The sequence below is a fragment of the Vidua macroura genome, chromosome 13 (genome assembly GCF_024509145.1).
Source record: "Vidua macroura isolate BioBank_ID:100142 chromosome 13, ASM2450914v1, whole genome shotgun sequence".
In the NCBI taxonomy this organism is placed as follows: Eukaryota; Metazoa; Chordata; class Aves; order Passeriformes; family Viduidae; genus Vidua; species Vidua macroura.
In genome coordinates this window covers 19558210-19572599 of record NC_071583.1, presented here as the reverse complement: position 1 = coordinate 19572599, position 14390 = coordinate 19558210, and the positions used below count along the sequence as shown (strand labels likewise).

At 41.1% G+C, this 14390-nt stretch overlaps 1 protein-coding gene across 8 annotated transcripts in view; it reads left to right on the top strand.

Moving 5' to 3' along the window:
- Positions 1-14390, top strand: part of IQSEC1 (IQ motif and Sec7 domain ArfGEF 1) — a 278419-nt gene that overhangs the window by 207793 nt on the left and 56236 nt on the right. The window lies entirely within an intron of this gene.

The window sequence follows — 14390 nt, the reverse complement described above, 5'->3', positions numbered from 1 at the left end:
TTCTTCTTTTACGCTGTGTTCTTCTTTCTTTGCTGACAGATGCAAGGGATTAAAACCACCCCCACACCTCACGCTAGTGAGAGCCAAGAAATAAAATAAATAAAATAAATAGTCCTTTTTGCAGTGATTACAAAGGCCTTCCATTATCCCTTTGCCATGCTGGAAGTATTCTTCATAGGGAGTTTAGATTTTAGTAGTTTATGGCATAACTTCCCATTTAGCCATGTAAAATGTTGACTTTGGGTGACCACTGACCTGGAGGAAGGGGATATTGAATTAATAAAACTAATATTATCATTTGGGCTTCCACTTTCCAGATTGCTGCCAATACCAAGCAGATTTTTTGGACCTAAAAGTCATACATTGAACTGAGACTACAAGTGGCAGCAGAAAAGACTTTGAATCGCCTCTGATCACTTCTGGCTTGTCCTGCTATTTTATTAGCAAAGTATTTCTACTTTGTACATCAGAATTCTTCTAAAATAGCTCATGACTTGCATGAAGATGAAAATGTTATTCCTGTTCCCTCAGAATTAAACATTTACAGCTGCAAATGGTGTCTTTTGCATTTGTAAATTTTATCTTGTTAATATTTATAAATCCTTCAACAAAATAGGCTCTCACATAAGGCATTAATGTAGGTTTTATATTTCCTTACAGAGTGCCTTAATATAGCGAGTACAAAATCTGAGTTAGAACATGCAGTAAAAAAAAACCATTAGCTTTTACTACATGCAGAAGGAACAAAGTAATTATAACGTGATGTGTTTATTAATCTTCTGAAATTCACTCTTTTCCTTCTGTTGTTTGGAAAATATGAACAAAATAGTACAGTGGTTGTGACTCTTATGAGTTGGGATTCCCAGCCAGTGGCTGATAACAGCCACTGTGGTTTCAGTGGAACTATCAAGGTTTTTAAAAGTGTTGGACATTGCTGAATGCATTTACTGTGCTTTTTGTCTCATTTTGCAGTGTTTCTGTGTTAATTTAATTTATTTTTGCTTCAGCAGGATCTCACCTGTTTCATTATTCATTTGTTTATCAAGAGCAACTCTGAAACAAACCATATTGGAAAAAAACAGCTGAATAATGCTGCTGATAATGATCTTCTTGGGGTCTCATGCCTTAAAAATCTTGTTTATCCTTATGTATGTTCATACAGCCAGAATACTCTCTCCATTTCAGGGTAAAGAAAAGTCCCTAAAGATGTTTAAACCTTTTGTTCAGGGAAGGCTTTGTGAAAGCTGCTGTGTGTTTCCCCACACTGCAGCAGGATGATTTCAATGCACATTTGTCTGTGAACATGAAGGGACCTCATTTCATCATTGTGGCAGTGACTGTACTGTGCTCTCTTGCCAGCAGGAAGAAGTTCTAGCAGGCTGCATCTGAGAGATTTGGGGAGAAACGTTTCCCAAAGAAAATATTGATAGACTCTTAATTTTCTAAACCAGCACAATGTCTGCAAAATGTGCGGTGTGTCACCTGATCTTCAATTCTCCCAGGTGGGAAAATGACAGCTTCATTACAAAACCCTTCAATGTCCAACAGTGCTGAAAACTGGCATCAGGAAAGGTCTGGCTCTTTGTGCAGACTGACCTAAATGCTCTTTAGCAGTGTCAGGTGAAATAATAACCAGTCTGCTTGGCTGCAGGATTTCAATGCAAAGTGCCAGGTTTACATGAACAGAAAGCAGCAGAGATAGTTGTGCCTCTCAAAGTTAAATTGTTTCCTCTTTTGTCAAGCAATGGTGGTTGAGTTTTATCTCTTATGTTCTTATAGGAGCTGGGTATAAATACAGAGCTATTTCAGTAGAGTCTTTGTTCCAGCAGCTGTCTCAAACCTCTCAGGTTATTCTGCTTACTGTCAGCTCTGTGGTGGTTTTATCCTGCATGAGGAATTATGGCACCATGTTGCTTGGTTCAACCTGAAAGGTCACTTGGATTATTTATACTGCAGCCTTTCCATGCTGCAAACCAAACCTGTACATCCATGTCGAGGCTTTTATTGGAAATCGTAATCTTTATCTATTTTAGTATAATTAATTGGAAAACCCGTATTATTTTGTACCATTTAAATAGAATCAGATGAAGAGGTTGTTTCTCCCAGCAAACTTCCACTCAATTTTGAGATTGCTTTCTACTTACAGAGCTTTAGATTTACAGCTTTTTAGGAACAGTTCCCAAGAGCTGCAGACAGATTTGGGGTTTATACCTGATGTATGTTATGCTTTAGCCATAAATAGACCAATAATGGTCAAGATCAGCATCCTCCCCCCTTCCCATGCCAGGCAGTGGGAGCTTTGGCAGCTGCTGAGCAGGCTGCTCCCTTGGAGTTGATGTGCCTGTTCTTTGAGTCCATGGAATATTAGTATTGTTTCCAAACTGGCTGCAGTAGCTGGGCTTTGAGCACAACAAATTAAATGGATCAGGTTTATATAACTGCTGTGTTGACAGCATGGCAGAGAGAGTCTGGGTGGCTTGGTTCTAATAAACCCACTGGGGTCCAAAAAGAGAAAATGGTGCAGAGAAGAAAAGCTTTCAAAATATGGCTAATGTACCAACTAACGGTGTATACGTAAAATAAAAATTACATCCTAAATTCTTTTACCAGAGCAGCGAGGAAGACTTCAGCCTCGTGCTCATTTTTGTCTGGCCTCTTGATGCAAGTATGTCTGACCACACTTCATAGAAACCAGCCAAGAGGAGATGCTTTTGTGCCTTTCTCTTTTACCCAGAGGGAAACATTCTAATGGCTTTGGTAAATGGATTAAATTGTGTTTTGAGTGGTGCAGACTCGGAACAGTCAGTGTGTTTCCGGGTGCTTCTCTCGCAGAGCCTGACTTGCTCCAGGCGTTTGTTCCCCATCTGGGATTTTGCCAAACTCCTCTCCTCTAGCAGAGCTGTTCAGAGCTTTGGCTGTGGTGACCAGACATCCAGACAGCCTGGTTAGCTGCGTTTAGCTCCGAATTCTGCTGCGTTTCCTCTCATGCAAAGTCAGATCTTCTCTGCTTCCTTCACAAACACAGAGGGAATTGTCACCTCCGAGGGAGATGCTGTTCTGCCAGCTCCAGCTGTACATGTGAGTCAGCATGTTCTGGGAGCATAAATGCAGGAATATCTTCTCCAAAATAAAATCCCCTGAATTTTTTTGGAAAGCTTATTGCCTCCCTTTTGCTGTTCATATCTCACAGCTGTAGATGAGCTCATGTAGTGCTTTCTGTGGAGTTTGTGTGAGGACATGGGTCTATGGAGCTCTCTTAGTACAGAGCTGTGTTTTCAAGGAAAACTGTATTCTGGATGGAGAAAATCTGGCAGGTATTTGGAATTAGTCTGAGTAAAGAATGAATCCCTGAGATTTTTCTGTGGTGATTTTCTTAGTGTGATAAAAGTCATCACAGAGAAGAAGTTATTTTTATTTGAAAACTTTACAGAAGTGTCTGGGCTTCATCAGGTTTAAAACAATTATTCCTTCATTTTTAGAAGTGAAATAATTGAAGGGTCTACGTGCCATCACCACTGTAGCACTATGCCTTGGACAGCATATGCAGGGATTTTCAGCAGATTTCTGCTCTAAAGTGTATCTTCGATTCTGCATGGAATATTGTTGCAGTGAGTGCCTGTGAAGCTTGAATTCAGCATGCTTCATTTTGAATGTCTGGGGTTCATTTTTGCTCTACTTATTTTTGTTTGCATTGTAGGGAGGGTAAATCCAGGTCTGTGGAGAGGCAGGTTTTTGTTAGAGCTCTCAAGGTTGTGTTTTAGAGGAGGTGTAGATGAAGGCCAGCCTTGAATATTCTGTCACAGTGTGGAAGGGTCACCTTTCCTTAGTGTTAATGGTGCCTCTTCCTTTCAGCAATGCTGATTCCAATCAACAGCCCTAACACAGAGAACTGTGCTGCTGCTCTGGTGTGTGCCAGTGTGAGTGCTTTCTTCAGACCTACCAAAACCCCAGATCCCAGCTCTCAGCTCTGTGTCATTGAATGATAATGGCAAGAACTTCAAACTCTTCCTCTCTTGGGAACAGCTCCATTGGTGCCACTGGCAGTATCCATTCCAGGAAAAAAACCCCAGAATTTTGGATTGTCTATCAGGTGATCTTTCCACATTGTTCAGAATGTGCTTTTTGCTGGGAATTTCAAAAAGAATCCATCGGAAATAGCTTGGACTGTTTGGCTGTTTCATTCCTTCTGGGTTATGGGGGAGGTTTTGGGACAGTAGAAAAAGGGATGCTTCGAGTATTTCTCCAAAGCTAATTTGATGAGTAAAAACCCCCAAATCACAACAAATACCTTCCTGCTATCAATACCCTCATCCCCAATAGCTAGGATATGCTGTAAGTAGATATTTAATGTAAAATAAATGTAAGAAAACATCACTAAAGAACTTCAGGATGGGCTCTGCTGGTTTTATAAGCAAGCTGAGAGCAAAATGGATGATCTCATTTCTGTTGAGCACAGGCAGATGCTTTGTCTACACTGTGTGGAAAGAAAACCTTGTAAATAAAAGTGCATCTTTGCTGCCAGTTTTAAGTTACTTGTTGAAACTCTTTGTGGTGGGTAACAAAAGTCTGTGGAGTGATGTGGGAGAGAAGCTCCTGGAATGGCTGTAGAGCAAGCACCTGATACAGTTTGGGCAATTATTTTAGTAAATTTTGTGCTCATCTCCCTGTAAAAACTCAAGGATTTTGTGTTGTCAGTTCTTAATTTCTCAGATTTTCGTGGTATTTTTTTTGGTAGGAAGAAAAATAATTCTAAATGAAGTATGCCTGAATTTCTTGAGATTAAATTTTAAACTGATTGAGCAATACTTCACATTTCAATTACTTTGCAATTCATAATTTAAACGAAAGATGGCATAATATCCAAGCTGGTGATCCAATCAAGGAAACGGAACAGGTTTCCAACACTTCTTGTTGAGCTGCAGTTATCTTCATTTTTCTTCCGTCTCTAGCAAGTCAGAATTCTCTTCCTAGAATTAAACACCGGGTTGATAACTAAACATGGAAGTGCTTGTCCTCCTCTGTTTCCTTCATTGCAGTGGGGTTGCAAACCTCAATGTGCTGGTTTTGTGTTACAGGCCCAAAGCAATGCTCATGGTGAATGTGATGGGAGATTTGATAATATAAATATTCTCTATGTACCTCCAGGCCTGTAAATGGATTACAGGGGCCTCCTCCCTGTACATCACATTGTGGTGATGTTCTCTGACACTGCTGGAGAATTCTTAGGGAAGAATTAGAAGACTAAAATTTATCCTCGTGGCTGTTCAAGAACTGAATACCTGCAGCATCTGGGAAGGGGTTTGGTGACCAGGTGTTAGGTTGTGTCACCTCTTTGGTTTCCCCTGCTGGGGTCTCTTATCCATAGCCAAGTTTGCACCTTAAGCTTAGCTTAACTTTGGTTTGGGATAGGAGCTCAGATCCACAGGCCATGAAATGTTCGTACTAGAAACCCCCTGAGGATTCTAGATGGCTCCCCCTCTCTGGAACAGCCTGTTCCATCTTCAGCTGTGCTGTCAGCCCCTGTCAGGCAGGCTCATGAGGATGGAAAGCTTTCTGCTGTGGTTTCCATAGAACAGCCCTGACTGGAACTACACCCCTCCTCTCCATCATCCTCTGCCTGTGGTGGCTGGTACTAGGAACTGGCTGTGCTCTGCCCCCAGTCGCCTCTCTGCAATCCCATCAACAAAATAAAGTGTTTCTTGTAACTCAGTTTTCTGGCTTCTCGGCAAACAGAGCTTTGAGCACACCAGGATAAATCCTACCCTAGAGAAGGAGGAAATCTCTCTGGTCAGATAACGCGAAATACAAATCGATTTAATCGCCAGTGCTCTTGCAGTCCTGTGTGTTGAAGAGTAGGAGGAGGAGAAGAAGAGATTGGAGTCCCTTTGAGTCCAGGGTATGTTTCCTGCACATTGATGAAGATAAGTAACATTAATACAAACTGATTCACTGAGGAATCTTTGGTGGATGCCAAAGATCATCCATTTACAATGCATTCTTTGTCTCTTTTATTGCCTCAGGGTAGTTTTATTTGCCAAGATACAAACTGTGAGTTTGTAGCATAGGCACCTAGACTGGGGGGTGTGGGGAGGAAAGAACATGTGATGGTAAAGCAAATGAATTCACATTTCAAATTACTTCCCATTCCTAATCTCCAGATTGGTTAGCAGCTTTTCCTAGGACACCTGGGGTGGTTCTATTTGTAAATTAACTGTTTGCATTTGAAAGGATACCTACCCTTAATTGTACCGTGTAATTACTTAACATAATGGATTTTAATTTTCTTTTTGTCTAAGGTTTAGATGAGACTTAATTCATTAAATGTTGTCTGTGACAGGACAAAAGGTCAATCAAAAGTTAAAAGTGACTTTTCACTTCAGTGAATTTTCACTTCAGTGCTATAGTTTATTGCAAAATAACCTTTCTGTTTTGGGTGTGAGAAATGTGATTTCTTTTGCCATTTTTGCCTTTGAAGGCAGTGATTTAAAATATGCTTTGGTTTATGTATAGGTACCTTACCCCACACCTTGTGCAGCAGGTGGTGGTTGGTGGTGTGTGGAAATACCCCTTCAGAGGAGGTAAAAGGAGAGTGGATCAGGCTGCCCTGTCTGTGGGCCATTCAGTGAAACTATTCTGTTCTCCCCTTAAGGCAAGAGGGATCCTTTACTTTTTTTATCCAGATTCAAAACAAGGACTGCAATAAGTAACTATTTTGAAAGGTGAAAATTCAGCACCCTGATGTCTTCAGTGTCAGTATGCAATTGTGCCAAAGTATAACTCTTGTTATAAAATTCAGGAGTTATGCATTTCCAAAAGGAAACAAAATATATCTTGCTCATCTGTCAACAAAGATCTACTGTGTATACTCATGTGCAAATTATTCCTTCTGTTGGTATTTTGCTAATGGTGCCTAGGAGAGATTTAAGGCAAATCTGAGTGTTCCCCACAGATCTAACACTGGGGACACACATTTCTTCTTCAATTAACATATTGGCAAATGTTGTCTGCACCAAAGAGTTGGAAAGAGGGCTTTTCTGGTCCTTTTTTCCCTTTCCATGCTGTGTAGGTCAGTGTGATAGAGAAGACAATGTGAAGGTGTCACGTGTGCATCTCTGTGCTCTGGACTAGCACACTCAGCAGGACTGGTGCCAAACAACAAATACCTGTCTCCTTAGCTTGGATTGATCACTCTGTAGTAATAAATGCCCTGCCTCTCAGTCCCCAATGCATTGCATGTAAAATGCAGCACTGCCATTTAGATTTGGTGTTTTCTGATTGTGTCTTCCCTCTGGTTTAACAGTGGATGGAAAGATAATGTAATGTTATCCTACCCTTTTCCTCCTCACCTCTTTTTCCAAGTTTAGAGGGATGGACAGTAGGTGTATTTTCAGGTTATGATTGGGGCTGGGAGCTGGCTGGGGCAGCCAGTGGGACAGTGGGCACACACTGGTGCTCTGTCTCAGCCCAGTGGGCACACAGTGGTGCCCTGTCTCAGTCCTGCTGTTTTGTGTGTGAGAAATGTGATTTCTTTTGCCATTTTTGCCTTTTGAAGGCAGTGATTTAAAAATATGCTTTGGTTTATGTATAGGTACCTTACCCCACACCTTGTGCAGCAGGTGGTGGTTGGTGGTGTGTGGAAATACCCCTTCAGAAGAGGTAAAAGGAGACTGGGTCAGGCTGCCCTGTCTGTGTGCCATTCAGTGGAACCATTCTGTTCTCCCCTTAAGGCAAGAGGGATCCTTTGCTTTTTTATCCAGATTGCTTTTTTATTCCAGATTTTATCCAGAGCTCGGGTGGGATGGGCAGGGTTGCCCTGTCTCCCTGTGAAAGCAGCCTGAGCTGCCCAGCCTTTTTTCTGTGAGAGTTCAGCATGTTCTGTAGAGAGGGCACTGGAACTTGCTGTGCTACCCTCCAGGCTCCAGTCAGGAAGCAGGAACAAAAATACTCCTTTTTTTATGCTCTTCATTCCACGTTGGTGTGGAGTGTTTCTCCACAAGGGGTGTTGTCCTTGTTTCCACTCCTGTTTTTGTTTCCACCACTAAAGATTGTATTCCCTATAAAGATTACTATGGAAAAGCTCAACATTTGTTGTTACTTCCAGCTAGGATTGAGTTTTGATAGTTCTTGAGTGTGGTCCGTGGACCAAAGTCGGTGAGTGGAGGCTGAGCTCTGTTAGCACAGTGGTGTCACACACACGCAGCTGTTCCCTGACCTGTGTCTGTAGAGGTAACCTTAGCCCAGAACTCATTTTGCTGCATGAGCACTGCTGGGGAATGTGGGTTTGTTGGTTTGGTTCGCCATGGTCACCGCCCTTCGCGCTCTGCAGAAAGCTTCAGCGAAGGCCTCTGCTGCATTTTGTGGAAAGGGACACTGGTGGCGGCACAGCCGCCCGCAGGATTGGCTGAAGGATGTGCAATGCCAAAAAGAAGTGTCTTTGAATATTCCTGCATTTTAATCAAGTTTTCTATCTGAGTACTACAGTCCATTTCAATGCTGATGGATTTGACAAAATGGGAGTGTAGATTAATATTTTTCTGGATTTAAAAGTAGTTGCACTGCACAGCCATGCACTAATACAGAAACCATGAAATTATTTCCATGAAATGCCTTTAAATCTAACTTTATTAGGTAACTAGTAAGACCTCCCTTATAATCTTCTTCTTACCCGTGTGTTTAAATATGCAGTTAGTGAAAAAGTGATTTCTTTACCTTAAAAACAGATTTTGGTAATTTTTTAAAAAAATATTATTTATATATGGGAATTGCAGTGATGCTTGTCATTTTACTGACAGTTTAATCTTGGTGGTTGCTATTAAAATAAACAACTGTAACACAGTCTGAGCTTCAAGTAGAAAAATTCCTTGGTTTCAAATGGTGCTTGCAGAAAGGCACTCATGGAAAATATGTCCTTCTGCATGGCACACACTGCACACAGGATCTCTGAGAGCAGCACATTATCCCGAGCCAGATGTCACAAATGCTGCTGGAGAGACAGTTCTGTCCAGAATCTAAGGTAGCAACATTCCAGTATTTACTTTAAAGCTAAATAGTAATTATGTTCCCAAGCTTTGAGCCACTGTCTTTGGGGTGTGTGATTATTTTTTCATATGTGTTCAAAGAAACACAATTCTGTATTTTTCAGAAGTAGAAAATATTAGTAAAAAAATGTTAAAATCAGTCATGTGTCTTTCTGCTTGATTTTAGTGTGCGCATTGAAGCTCACCCATCTCAGTAAATGTATGAATTGTTCAAACTGGAAAAAAACCCAAAACATTAAATATCAAGTAAACATAATCGTGCTTTTCTTGGGGATGGAGAGCTTTTGGGATGTTGATGACATGAAGCATAACCAGGCAATGTTTAATCTCTGCTGCCATTAATCCCAAAGAAATACTTTTTGCAGAAATACATTATTACTGCCATGAAATGAAAGCAGGAAAAAAGAGGAAGCTCTGAGGAACCTTCTGGTATGGAATATTTTTCAAGCATAATTTGGGTTCAGTTGCTTTACACAGGGCGCTCAAGAGCATTAACCCAATGTGTATTAACTACCTGCATTATTTGTATCAGCTCAATGTGTGTTTTCTGTCCAAATTCATTGCAAGATATTTTATTCAGTAACAATTACTTTTTCAGTCTTTTATTATGTCTAAGTAACAGTCTGGAAGGGTGAGCCCATGGTTTCAGCTTTCCCTCTGTGAGGTCTGCTGGTTTAGAGCAGCAGGACGTGTTCCTCATGTCCTGAATTTCTCCATCCTGACCCCTACGAGTGCCCACCACCCTTGCTCAGCAGTGGCACCAAACACGCAGCCACAGGAACGCAGTGACCTGGTGCTGCAAATGTTTAGGTGTGTCCTGGGCTGTGGGAACTCTGGATTCCACAGAGAAGGTGCCACTCCACATGAGGAGAATGAAGGACCCACCCTTGTACGTATTTCATTGGAAGGAACAAAGGAGTTTTATACATGTAATGGTTTCAACAGAGTTATAATTGCAGTCACCTTGTATTCCTGGTACAGAGTCCTGCCTTTATTGCCCCACGAAATCAGAACAGAGATTTCCTTTTCCCTTTTACTCCATCTACAATTTCTGGTGAACAGAGTGGCTTTCTTGGCTCCCAGATGAACTTCTTTCTAAGGGGGCTCCCTGGCTCCTTGTCAGCCTCTCTACTGCCTTTGGGGGATTTCCAAGCATCCACTACCCTTCTGTCCATGGATTTATGAAAAAGAAATGTTTCCTCTTGAAGAACCACCCCTCAGTGCTGACTGACCTTTCTTGCAGCTTCTGCTCCTCAGGTATCGTTTCACTGCTGGGGTGAGTGGCAGCAACAGAAAGTGACAGTGACAGCTGCAGAAAGGCCTCTGCTGGATGCTTTTCAAAGGGAAAGAATTTGTAAAAAAAAAAAGTTTCACGTGCCTGTGGATCTGTTAAGAGAAACTTTAAATCTCTCAATAGTGTTATAATGAAATGTAGTTATCTAGTAATGGATTGATTTTGTGGAAAACCAAAACTATGTCATGCTGTGAGCTGCACTATGAGGAGCAGAGGCCGGGACAGAGGATGAACACATCGGCTCACAAGCAGAGTGAGCAGCATTTCAGAGCTGTCTGAGAGACAAACCTAAATCATGTTCAAAAAAGCTCTGCCTAGTGTTACTTTTCCCAGTGTTATTGCCATGGATGTAAATAGTCAGGCAGTGTTATAGTGCACCACTAATACAGTTTACAATAGCTTCTAGCACAAGTGAGGGTTTGTAGGATCAACTACCGACTCTGAGAGACAAAACCAGGTCAGAGTAGTGACAGCAGGGAATTTTCAGTCAGGAATCCTGGCTCTGGTCTAATGGTTTGACTGCAGTCAAAGCCTCTTTAGGCATTGTTTCTCTCAGCGCTGAGATTTTGTATATGTGCTTCATAACTTGCTGTAGTTTGCAGTGTTGCCTGGTTTGCATGCTCCAGCCTTGGTAAGTCAGTGTATCTTAGCATTTTGAAACCTTTTTATCATGTGGAATTTCCTTTTTTGTTCCAAAATTGCTGCCCTTATCCAAATCTTCTAGCCAGGGTCTGGAGAGGCTTTGCTGGAGAGAACAGCCTTTCTCTGGCAAGGTTTCTTTTGAGGGCCAACAACACACACTGATCTTTCCTCCCTCTGTCGAGCGCAGCATCTTGTTTTGTGGGAGGGGATAAAGAAGCAGAACGTGTAGATAGATCCGTTTCACTTTTAGTTCTCCCACTGATCTGCAAGGCAAGTGAGAGAAGTTACTCTAATTTTCCTCTGCTATGTTTTATATTCTTTATGCTTCAGCATTCCCATCATTCACACAGCAATAAACTTGTTTAGGTTTTGTAAAGGTGGGGGGCTTTGAGATACGTGGATGAAAAGCACCACTTTGGGTCTCCAAATGCTTGAAATCAGTGAAGATTTCCTTTGCCTTAAATAGACTTAGGATTGGTTCTTTGGAGAGCAAAAAAGACTATGAAGATTCATTGTTTTGCCTTCTCCGTAGCAACTGACAGCATAAAGCCTTTTCCCAGATGTGTTTGTTTAAAGGCTTTATAAGTTCAGTTTAAAAAATTAACTCAAGTTGTAGTTATTGTTTTTATGCTGATTTTTATGTGTTGGCATTAAAAAATGAAATAATCTAGTACAGGGCCACAGAAAATGCAGAAATGTGTATGAGAGAAGATAAATCCATTTTGGAGGGACACAAAACTGGGATGAGTACAGGAGCATGTTACCTTTTGAAGAATTCTCTGCCATACTTGAGAATTCCCATGTAATTCCAGGTCATGTGGGAACATTATGATGTTTTATATAGTTGGAGGATCAATTGCTGTTCACTGATAATTCTCACTGTGCACCTGAAGAGAATAATGTGAAAGAGGATTGTGCTGTACATCCTTGAAACTGATCTATCCCAATCTTTTTTACTGAATACTTATTATATTTAGGTTTATATCAGGTGTACAGGTAAGCATGGGTGGAGGGAGAGCATGCGAAACAGAGAATTCACCATGGGAGGCAGGACATGGAGGATCCACATGGGTTAGCATATTTTTTTTTCATTAATATCCCCTCAAATCCCACTGTGAGAGGAATAACAGGTATTTTGACCTGTATATGCAGTTTATTGTACAATGCTGCATGGCTGTATTTATACTCTGCAGGAAGAAAACTACTCCCTGGTAGTTTCTTCTGGGTTGGTTTTTTCTTTTTTTTTTTTTCTTTTTTTTTCTTTTTTTTTCTTTTTTTTGGCTGTGTAACCCTTTGCTTTTATTCAAGCAAAATGCAAGACAAATGCTTATTTTTCAGCCTTTTCAGATCTTGGGAATAATGGTGTATTGAATGTGATTAAGGTGGGAATTACAATTTAAGCAGGGTCATAATTACTGTAGATTTAGATGGCATATTGTACAAATGGCTGTGTGCTCATAATTACAAATTGAGTTTGTTGCACTCTAGGGGTTTATAAACTTTGTTTTAGCCATTAACACATTAAATAGCAGTGATTTGTGTAAATTACTGGATAAATCAAAATTTCAGTGTTGTGTTTCATCTAAGGTTTAATTATATTTCTATATTAGAAATGAAATAGGTTTAGCTTTAACAGGGAGGGTTGAATGGTCTGAGGGAGTCGTTCACTGCTAAGATATTGTAGTTTGAGAGTGCTGTTTGTTGGGCAACTGGCTGGAAACTGCCGTGGTCCAAAGTGAATGAAGCAGCAGTCACTGCTTCAGTGAGTGAGCTGCTTGTCACAGTAAGCTCTTCCCGAGGTCAGCCAGCCCACTTGCTTCAGAGTTATTTCCCTCAAACTTCTGGGCTGGTCTGGAAAGTGTAAAATCACACTTTAAAATCTTTGCTTACTTCCTCCTCAGAGAGATTTCCCAGTTCTTTCATTTGTGCTTAAGTCAAGTTGATCTAACGGAGCAAAGAGCACTTTGTGTAGTGCTGCTAGTTGTGCTCCAACAAATTGCCAGGAATAAGGATAGTAGGACATGAAAAATTACTTTTTGATCTCATTACACTGCACTACAAATTTCCACAATATCTTAGTGGCAACTCTAACGCTAGTTCGGTGTCAAAATAGCTGCAGGAGGACAACAGAGAATATACATCCCCCTGGTCCTGCCAAAGCTTCCTATGCAAAGTGCAGATCAATGAAGTGCTATAGAATCCCATGTTTGGCTCTGTCTTGGTAGAAGAGCCTCTCCTGCCCCTGTCTTCTGGGGCCTGAAACATCTGCTCTATGTGATCAGCACCTCTGCCATCAGGATGGCAAAGAAACTTAGCTACATGGCACCAAAAATTGTCCTAAGAAGTCGTAGACTTAGCAATCTCTGCTAAATCACCACCTGAGACAGGGTAGATCGTGCGTTGTGGATTACAGTTATTGTTACCTGAGGGAAAATTGAATGTACACTTTTGATTATGGTTGAATTAAAATGGTTTTGGAATGTTGAAACATTCATAAAAAATCCCTCCAAAAATAACTGCAACAGGCTGCCTCAACTCAGAAACCACAATGTTGTCTGCGTAGTGCAGCAAGAATTTGTTTTTCTGTGTTTAATTCTCCCCATTGGAATACATGTGAGATCTTAAATGTGTAGATGATTTGGGCATTTAATCTCTACGTTAAATTTTAACAACATATTCAAGCAAAAAGTGATCTAACAAAAATTTTGCACCTGAATGGTCGAAACTAAATTGGGAATTCTGGATGCTTGACATTGATGGGGGGAAAGCCATCTGTAACAGCTATCCACGCAGTGTTTGGAATGGGATGTGTTTGTATTGCTTGGCTATTTGCTGATCTAGCGTGATCGTATCTGTGGAAGGAAGATTGTGTTTGAAGTGGCTTCAGGAAAGCACATTCTTCAGAAAATTCTGTGACTGCTTTGGAGGTCAGAGTTTTCCAGCCGCACTTTCCAGTATGTCTCCTTCACAGCCCACGCTAAGACTGTCTGCACTTGGTTCCTAAATGGAAACTGGTTTCCGAAGGAGAAGTTGACTTTTGGGAACTGCTTGTGTCTGCTTTGGATTTGTCTCTGTTTACAAGTAGAGACGAAGCTTGATGCAGGAAGCATTGAGTCAGGACCAGAAAAACGTAGGGTTGTTGTGGATCCCAGACGTTCTGCAGGGAAGAGGCTGTCTGGATAATCATTAGATGTTGAAAGCAGGCATTGCAGCGTAAATAGTCTCTGGTTAGAGTCTTGCAGTGACATTCCTATGAAAACAACCGGTGTAGGTGTGTCCTTCCTTAACGTGTTTGAGTTTCACTGAAAGCTAGTTAAACCCAGGCTTATTGGAATCTATGCCTAACGCTTCCTTAGGAAACTATGCAGAACACACGCTCCATCCAAATGTTTAAGGGGGTTTAACTAAAGTTGCCT